Genomic DNA, 7,083 nt, shown 5'->3' with positions numbered 1-7,083 from the left:
TAAACTCAGTTTTGCAGTTCACAACGCGCGCTAGAGAAATGCTAAATTAGGCGCGAAAAATAATTGAAAAACGAACCGTCAAAACGGCGCGATCAAACCAGAGACAATGCCCACAGACGAGGTCGAGGGGTACTTGACCTGCGCGCCAATTAAATGGAGCGAGGCAGGTGTAAGGGTCTTTGTCTTTTTTAAAATCTAAATTCTGTATGATCCGTTGATTAAACACGATTTCAGTGACAAAAAAACATTGGTGTAAATTATTTTTTTGAAGTGGGGGTGGTGTATTGCTTAACGCCCGCTTGTAGATTAAAAGGTCTCTCAGGTTCGAATCCTACTCGTGCCACAATAGTTTGTATACCAATCTGACTCAATATAGTAGTTTTCAAAGACCACCACTTGCTTCCGGTGAAGGAAAACATCGTGGGGAAACCTGCACACTGCTTGATAGTTTAATTTTCTAGTATGCGACTACCTGACACTAGATGGCGGTAAGTAGTCGTATATGCCAGATGCGTTTAGGCGACTTGAATAAAATCTGACACTAGTGTTTAACCATTAGAAAGGTACGATAAGGATTATTATTTATTAAATAATTTATGTGCACTACATAAGGATTCGGTATACATTGCTGGTTTTTCATTGGGGTAAATAAAAACACTCATACTAACTACGCAATTCACGCATTCGCGTCGGCACGTGTCCGAGTTCGGCGACAGTGTGGAGCTGGCCGCATTTCCCTTTCTGTCTATCGATGTGGGTTTAAACACATAAATGTGATTCAAGAGGAAGCTTTATATGTGCAAAATATTGCACCCGTGCTAAGCCGGAGCGGGTCATTAGTAAACATATAAAATATACTTTGTAATTACGTGTATTCTCTTTACTCACAAATTAGGTACCCGTTATTCATGTCCTATTTATCAAGCAACTGAAACAAGCCCTTTTAGTGACGTCGTTACTCTTTTATTATTATTGAACGAGTGTTTTATCACTCGACAAGAAACTGGGTCGATTGGGTTGCGGAAAGTGTTATTTTTCAGATATACCTAACTACTTACTGGGAAACCAATTTGAAGCTCCAGTGGTCTAGAGATTAGGACGACAAACCGAAGTCACAGTTTCCAATCCTACTCGTGCCATTTGAGTTTGTACCTATACCTACCATCGTAATCGTGTACGTGTCGTGTCAAGAAAGTGAAGAAAATTAGTGCGCTGTCTCCTGTTGGTTGGCAACATTGCGTTATCATTTATCAACCATTCTTGATCCTGTAACAGGCCATCATCGAGCTAGATGTCATCGGCCTGTATCTCGCATACAGCTTGCCACTGGAGTTGTATACACAAACGAAAATTTGTAATAACATCAATTAGGTTCTACCTACATGTGCAAATAGAGATATTAGTCTAAAAATTGATTTCCAAAACTAGAAACAATCTGATGTCATGGGAAATCAAAGGAAAATCCAAAAGTGAATATTAAAAGGACTTATGTCAAAGCGTATTTTGTATTGCGTATTATTATATTGCAAATTCAGTTCGTTAAAACTGCTTTTATTCTCTTTCTTGAGAAAAAAAAAGCAGTTGTATGTGTAACTACAGTATTTCCACAGTTATAAGAAAACGTTGCGTCCCGAGGCTTCGATCCCGTGCGAGTTTCGGGATAAAAAGTAGGTACCCGTTGAGTTTACTGTATGTTATTCCTCAATATTCCCGTGTATAAAATTACATAACAATCAGTCAAGTAGATTTTCCGTGAAAGAGTAATAAACATACATACATACATTCTCACAAACTTTCGCATTTATGATAATAGTAGGATTACGTTGTAATTTATGATATCTGTGACTATTTCAGCCGATCACGCGCTGTGCTTGCGGCCTAGTTTGCCGCGATTTCGCGCAACGAAGCCAACACCAACATTAAGCGATTGAAATTAGGGTTGCAAATTATTTTTCGACTAAATATGTGTATTGTGATTGTAAGTGATGAACTGAAGTTCTACCTAGGATGGCGCTATATAGCACTGGATCGAGCGTCGTGACAGAGAGAGAGAGAGAGGCCTTAGCCAAATACTGAGATATAGGTAAATGGCTCTTAAATAATACTAATAAATAATGGATATATATATTTAGGGATTCAGTAGCCACGAAATTATAGGTATTAGAGTATTAATAGGTAGATAGGTAATATAATTTTAGGGAATTCAAGTCTAGAACTTACTTTGGGGGTCTAGAACTTACTTTATATTTATTTTTATTTATTTTATTTTAATTAATAAAAAATATTACTTAAGAGTACATTATTATTTCATAAATATTAAAGCATATTCCTAGACATTTTATTGTGTTTGCTATGCCGATAAAATATAGTAGTTTCTCTTTCGGCTCCTTTGTTTTTTTCTAGTATTTATGTTCCCCACTGCTGGGCAAAGCCTCCTATTTTACCATATTAAAACATAATTATTAGGATATCTTCTAATATTATGGGTTGGCAACCCCTATAGGAGCAGCTGATGTTGAGGTAGGGAAATGGAAAAGCCTGAATCATTGATCGCATCCACATCGCATCAGTCTGCTTACGCCGAAGTTGACGCTGATGTGTAATCTTCAACTAGCTGTTACTGTTTACTTTTTATTCTCATAACATCTGCATCCCTTAGGTCACAAGTCGCGAAATTCGAAAGCCTAAAAGAACAAAGGCGAAGACTACTTTTATGAAATACTAGCTACGCCCCGGGGCTTCGCTCCCGTGGGAATTTCGGTATAAAAAGTACCATATGTGTTATTTCAGGTTATTTTATACCAGTGTACTAAATTTCATAACAATCGGTCTAGTATATAATGCATGAAGAGGAGGAAACGCGTGAACAAACAAACAAACTGACTTTCGCATTTATAATATTAGTTGGGATGGGATTAAAACGTCCTAAGGGCTTTAAGTTGATATTTTCTTGAAAATACGAATGAGATGAATTTTTTTTTTGAATCGAGTGGGAATCCCTGCCGGAAGACAGCGTTTTTTAATAGGTCACATGTATAACAAAACCAGTTTTAAAAGTGTCGTTTTTTAATGGAATATGGCGGCGAACGAGCAAACATGTCACTAGATGTGTGATCACTGCCTGCCTTGAAACAATTGCATTGCCCGGCGCCTGGCGCATCGTAGGGGAGCCTTGCCTCCCATTCAAGAAGTCGTAGAATCTTTTCTTGAAGGTCTTCTATGTAAAACCAGATATTATTGTCAAAGGCAAAGGCTTGTTATTTAGTCTGTGAAGCTTTCAGCTTGTTTTGAATCACATCCAGTCGTATATCGACGCGCGACACACAAATCCTTTTACCGCACGCACACCACTGCGCGTACAGCGACACAACACACACAAACACATAGTATTGATGGGTTTATCTCGATTGTCGACGATACTGCTCTCAATTCGATGTATCTGCCTTTGATGTACCTATACGAAGATATAGTACAGTCGACAGCGTATAAATCTACAATAGTTCGTTAGAAATTCGTTCAATTCAAAATAAAAGACGTATAGAATTAAACTTATACGCCATTAAAAATAAAGAATATTCCTCTTCAAAATTACTTTTTACTTAGCTTTTTCCTTTTTATTTCAATGGAAATTCTCACGTTCGCGGAGAACCCTCGTATATTAAACAAACGACCTGTTGCGTGATCATCCTGAATTCCTGACCTAAATACCAAAATAGGTCGCTCAGAGTCACAATGAAACAAATATCGAAATTAAATCATTTTAATTAAATCATTCATAATGTTTAATTTATTTATTTATTTATTTATATATTAGGTACACCAACAGCTTACATGATATAAACTTACTATAACATTTCATTCTAGTATGCTAGAATGCATAGCTGCGCCTCGGGGCTTCGCTCTCGTGGGAATTTCGGTATAAAAAGTACCCTATGTGTTCCAGGTTATATTCTACCCGTGTAGCAAATTTCTTGACAATCTGTCCAATAGATTTTGCGTGAAAGAGTAACAAACATCCTCACAAACTTTCGCATTTCAGTCAGAGATGTCATATTAAATTTCTCCAAACGGTCCATGTATTCGCTTTTGTGACTAAAGCCGGAAGCTTTATAAGCCGGTATGTAAATGCTTTATATACTTAAAGATAAATACAAATTTAAATATAAAATGTAAGCAAAGGACAACAATGATTTAGCAAAAAATGTCGGAAAATGGCGCCATTTCCCGCCTAAGTCCGTAGACAAGCGTTCAAAGCGTTCCATTGTTCTTATAAATCGTAAAAAGAACGCGGAATGGTGTCAAATGACAATTTATTCGTGTCTAGACGATGGACGAAGCGCAATATTTTGTATTTGGAACGTCATTTATGTCAGTTCGGAGGGTGCGTGACGTCATCGCAGCAGTGCGGAATGAGTTTGAAATTGGAACGCGTAGTTTATGGTTAGCTGTCTCCGCCATGTTAGGGTGCGGTGGCATGGCTGTCTAGTTAAATGATAAATAAATTTAGCTTTGTAACGACGACGTAATTATTAGAGTTTAGTATAGATAGGTAAACACGCACTAAGTAACTATGGACTTAATAGAGTGTTTGATTGGTGTTCCTTCAGGCACGTCCCCATCGTGACGGAGTTGATATTGTCTATTTATGACAAGAAAATTATATTCCTAGATTCAATTCAAAATTTCAATTTCTATCACCGGACATCCGATTTCATTGTCAGTCTGTCTGTATTCTTTATAAGGTTCAAACTAGCGTTTTTATTGTTTAATTTACGAATATTAAAGAAAAAAAGGAAGAAAGAAAAAATGTTTATTTAACATAGGTAACCATTTTACATAGAACACAAGTACATAAAGTAATAATTACTACATTGCTGACTGTAATGTAAAACGTTAAATATATGTACAGTGCAACGGTGTTTTAAGTCATTACAATATTTTACATCGTAATACGTAGATTATCATCTCCACTACGAACATAAAAAAAACAAACTTGGATTTTTATCAATTTTAAATAGTGTAATCTATTTCGACAATCGAATCCATCTTCCAAATGGGACGACCTAGTTCAGGCGATACGCGGATACTAACCGATCAAACTGACCCACATATTTACATTGCGGTAAAATCGGCATCTTTACAAAATACCATACAAAAATAAGATCTTCTTTGCCCGTCTGTTTGTCTATACGTCTGTCAAGACTCTTTTTCAGGAACGCTTATTGTAAAGTTGAAAATATCAAAGAAATAATTAAAATGCTAGGTGCATTGGGTCTACCACATGGAGTTCTTTAAAAAGGGCATAAAAAGATTTATCAAGGGCTGGCAACGCGCGTGTTACAGCCCTGGTGTTGCAGACGTTTATAAGCTGTGGTGATCACTTCCCATCGGGCCGTATGCCCGTTTGCTTGCTCAAGTAAAGAAACAATTGAAATATTTATATCTAATAACATTTTTTATACTTTTAGACATAGATTTCCATCAAAACGTGTCATCATCAAAATCCATCGAACACTATCTACTCTCTATATTGACGACCTCGGTGGCGCAGTGGAAAAGTGCTTGCCTCTGAACCGAGAGGTCACGGGTTCGATCCCCGGTCGGATCATGATGGAAAATGATCTTTTTCTGTTTATCTATATATGTATTTGTTATAGAATTTAGTATCGTTGAGTTAATATCCCATAATACAAGTGTCGAACTAACTTTGGGGCTAGCTCAATCTGTGTGATTTGTCGTAATATATTTATTTATTTATTTATCTATATCAATCTATACATATAATAAAACTGTAAGTAGGCTATGTTTGCATGGGCGAAACGTAAAAAATACTGGATGGAATTTGATGCGGTTTTCTCATTTATTTAGCGGATGGTCTAACTTAAAATCTTATATAGGTTTCATCGCGATGTATTGTTTAGAACCAGAGATATTGATAATAACAATTTATTAGCGGACGCAAGAATTAAACGCGGACGAAGTCGTGGGCAATAGCTAGTTTATTCATAAAAGTGCAGCGAAATAAACCCTGATACTATACTTATACCTACAGTCACTTACACTCACAGCTTATACACTATTATGAGGATGTTAAGCCCTTAATATTAATAGCAGCCTTCGAAGCCTGCCGGTGACGATAACATTGTTGAAAGGGACAGCTCTCTAAAATATTCAAGACATCGATTGATTGTTCAGTCGAACAGCATATCCTGCCCAAACTCATTCCAAAGTGTCCCTATTACCGTCATATAGAGGATTTTGATGGCCATAGAATTCTTAAAATATGGAAGCGTCCTGTATGTACTTGGCTCAGATTTTCATTGGAGCAGTGGGTAGGTTGCACTTGTATAGTCATCAGTACATCAACCTAAACTCGCCGCTATTATCGCGCCATAGAGGTTCATGTGGGGTGACTTGACGTGCTGTTGACTGTACATACGCACATGCCTTACTTTGTTAGTTCATGATTTTGATTATTCTACTGTTGACTCTGCTGTTCACCGCGAACTTAAGCCTCGCCGAGCACAATAAATTTTTGATGAGTTTGAGACAAAATTGAAGTGAATGTTTCAAAAACGACTTAACCTGATGTGCAGTTGACTGTACATCAACGGGTGGTTCTGGTTATGGATTGGTCTCATTCACGGTGGAACTACCTGCCCAAAACCTTATAGATTTCCAAAAAAACATAGCAGATACCATTTCTATATATCGTATTTTAATTTCTGTAGTGAATGGTCAAGGCGATATCCATAATAGGTATTAAGTTATTCCAAATTAGGTACTTACCATTATATATTCCTCACGTAATAATAATAAAACTGACTAAAACTTGTCTGTTAAATGTGTTTGTCTGTTGTATAGATATATATATATATACCTAATTAATGATTAATCATATTATAAGTGGAATCAAGTACAAAGTTAAGTTTTTTACAAAAACTTATTTGATTTTATTGTTGTCAGGAAAACTTTCGTCGCAGTCAAGCTTATATTCGTTAATTTGATTTGCCACACACACCAAAAAATTAATAGACAAATCTTAACTATAATGAAAATATAAAATTAAACAAATTGGTGTGC

This window comes from Plodia interpunctella, chromosome 23, assembly GCF_027563975.2.
Source record: "Plodia interpunctella isolate USDA-ARS_2022_Savannah chromosome 23, ilPloInte3.2, whole genome shotgun sequence".
NCBI lineage: Eukaryota > Metazoa > Arthropoda > Insecta > Lepidoptera > Pyralidae > Plodia > Plodia interpunctella.
The sequence above is the reverse complement of the archived record's forward strand: the minus strand, read 5'-3'. Positions refer to the sequence as shown.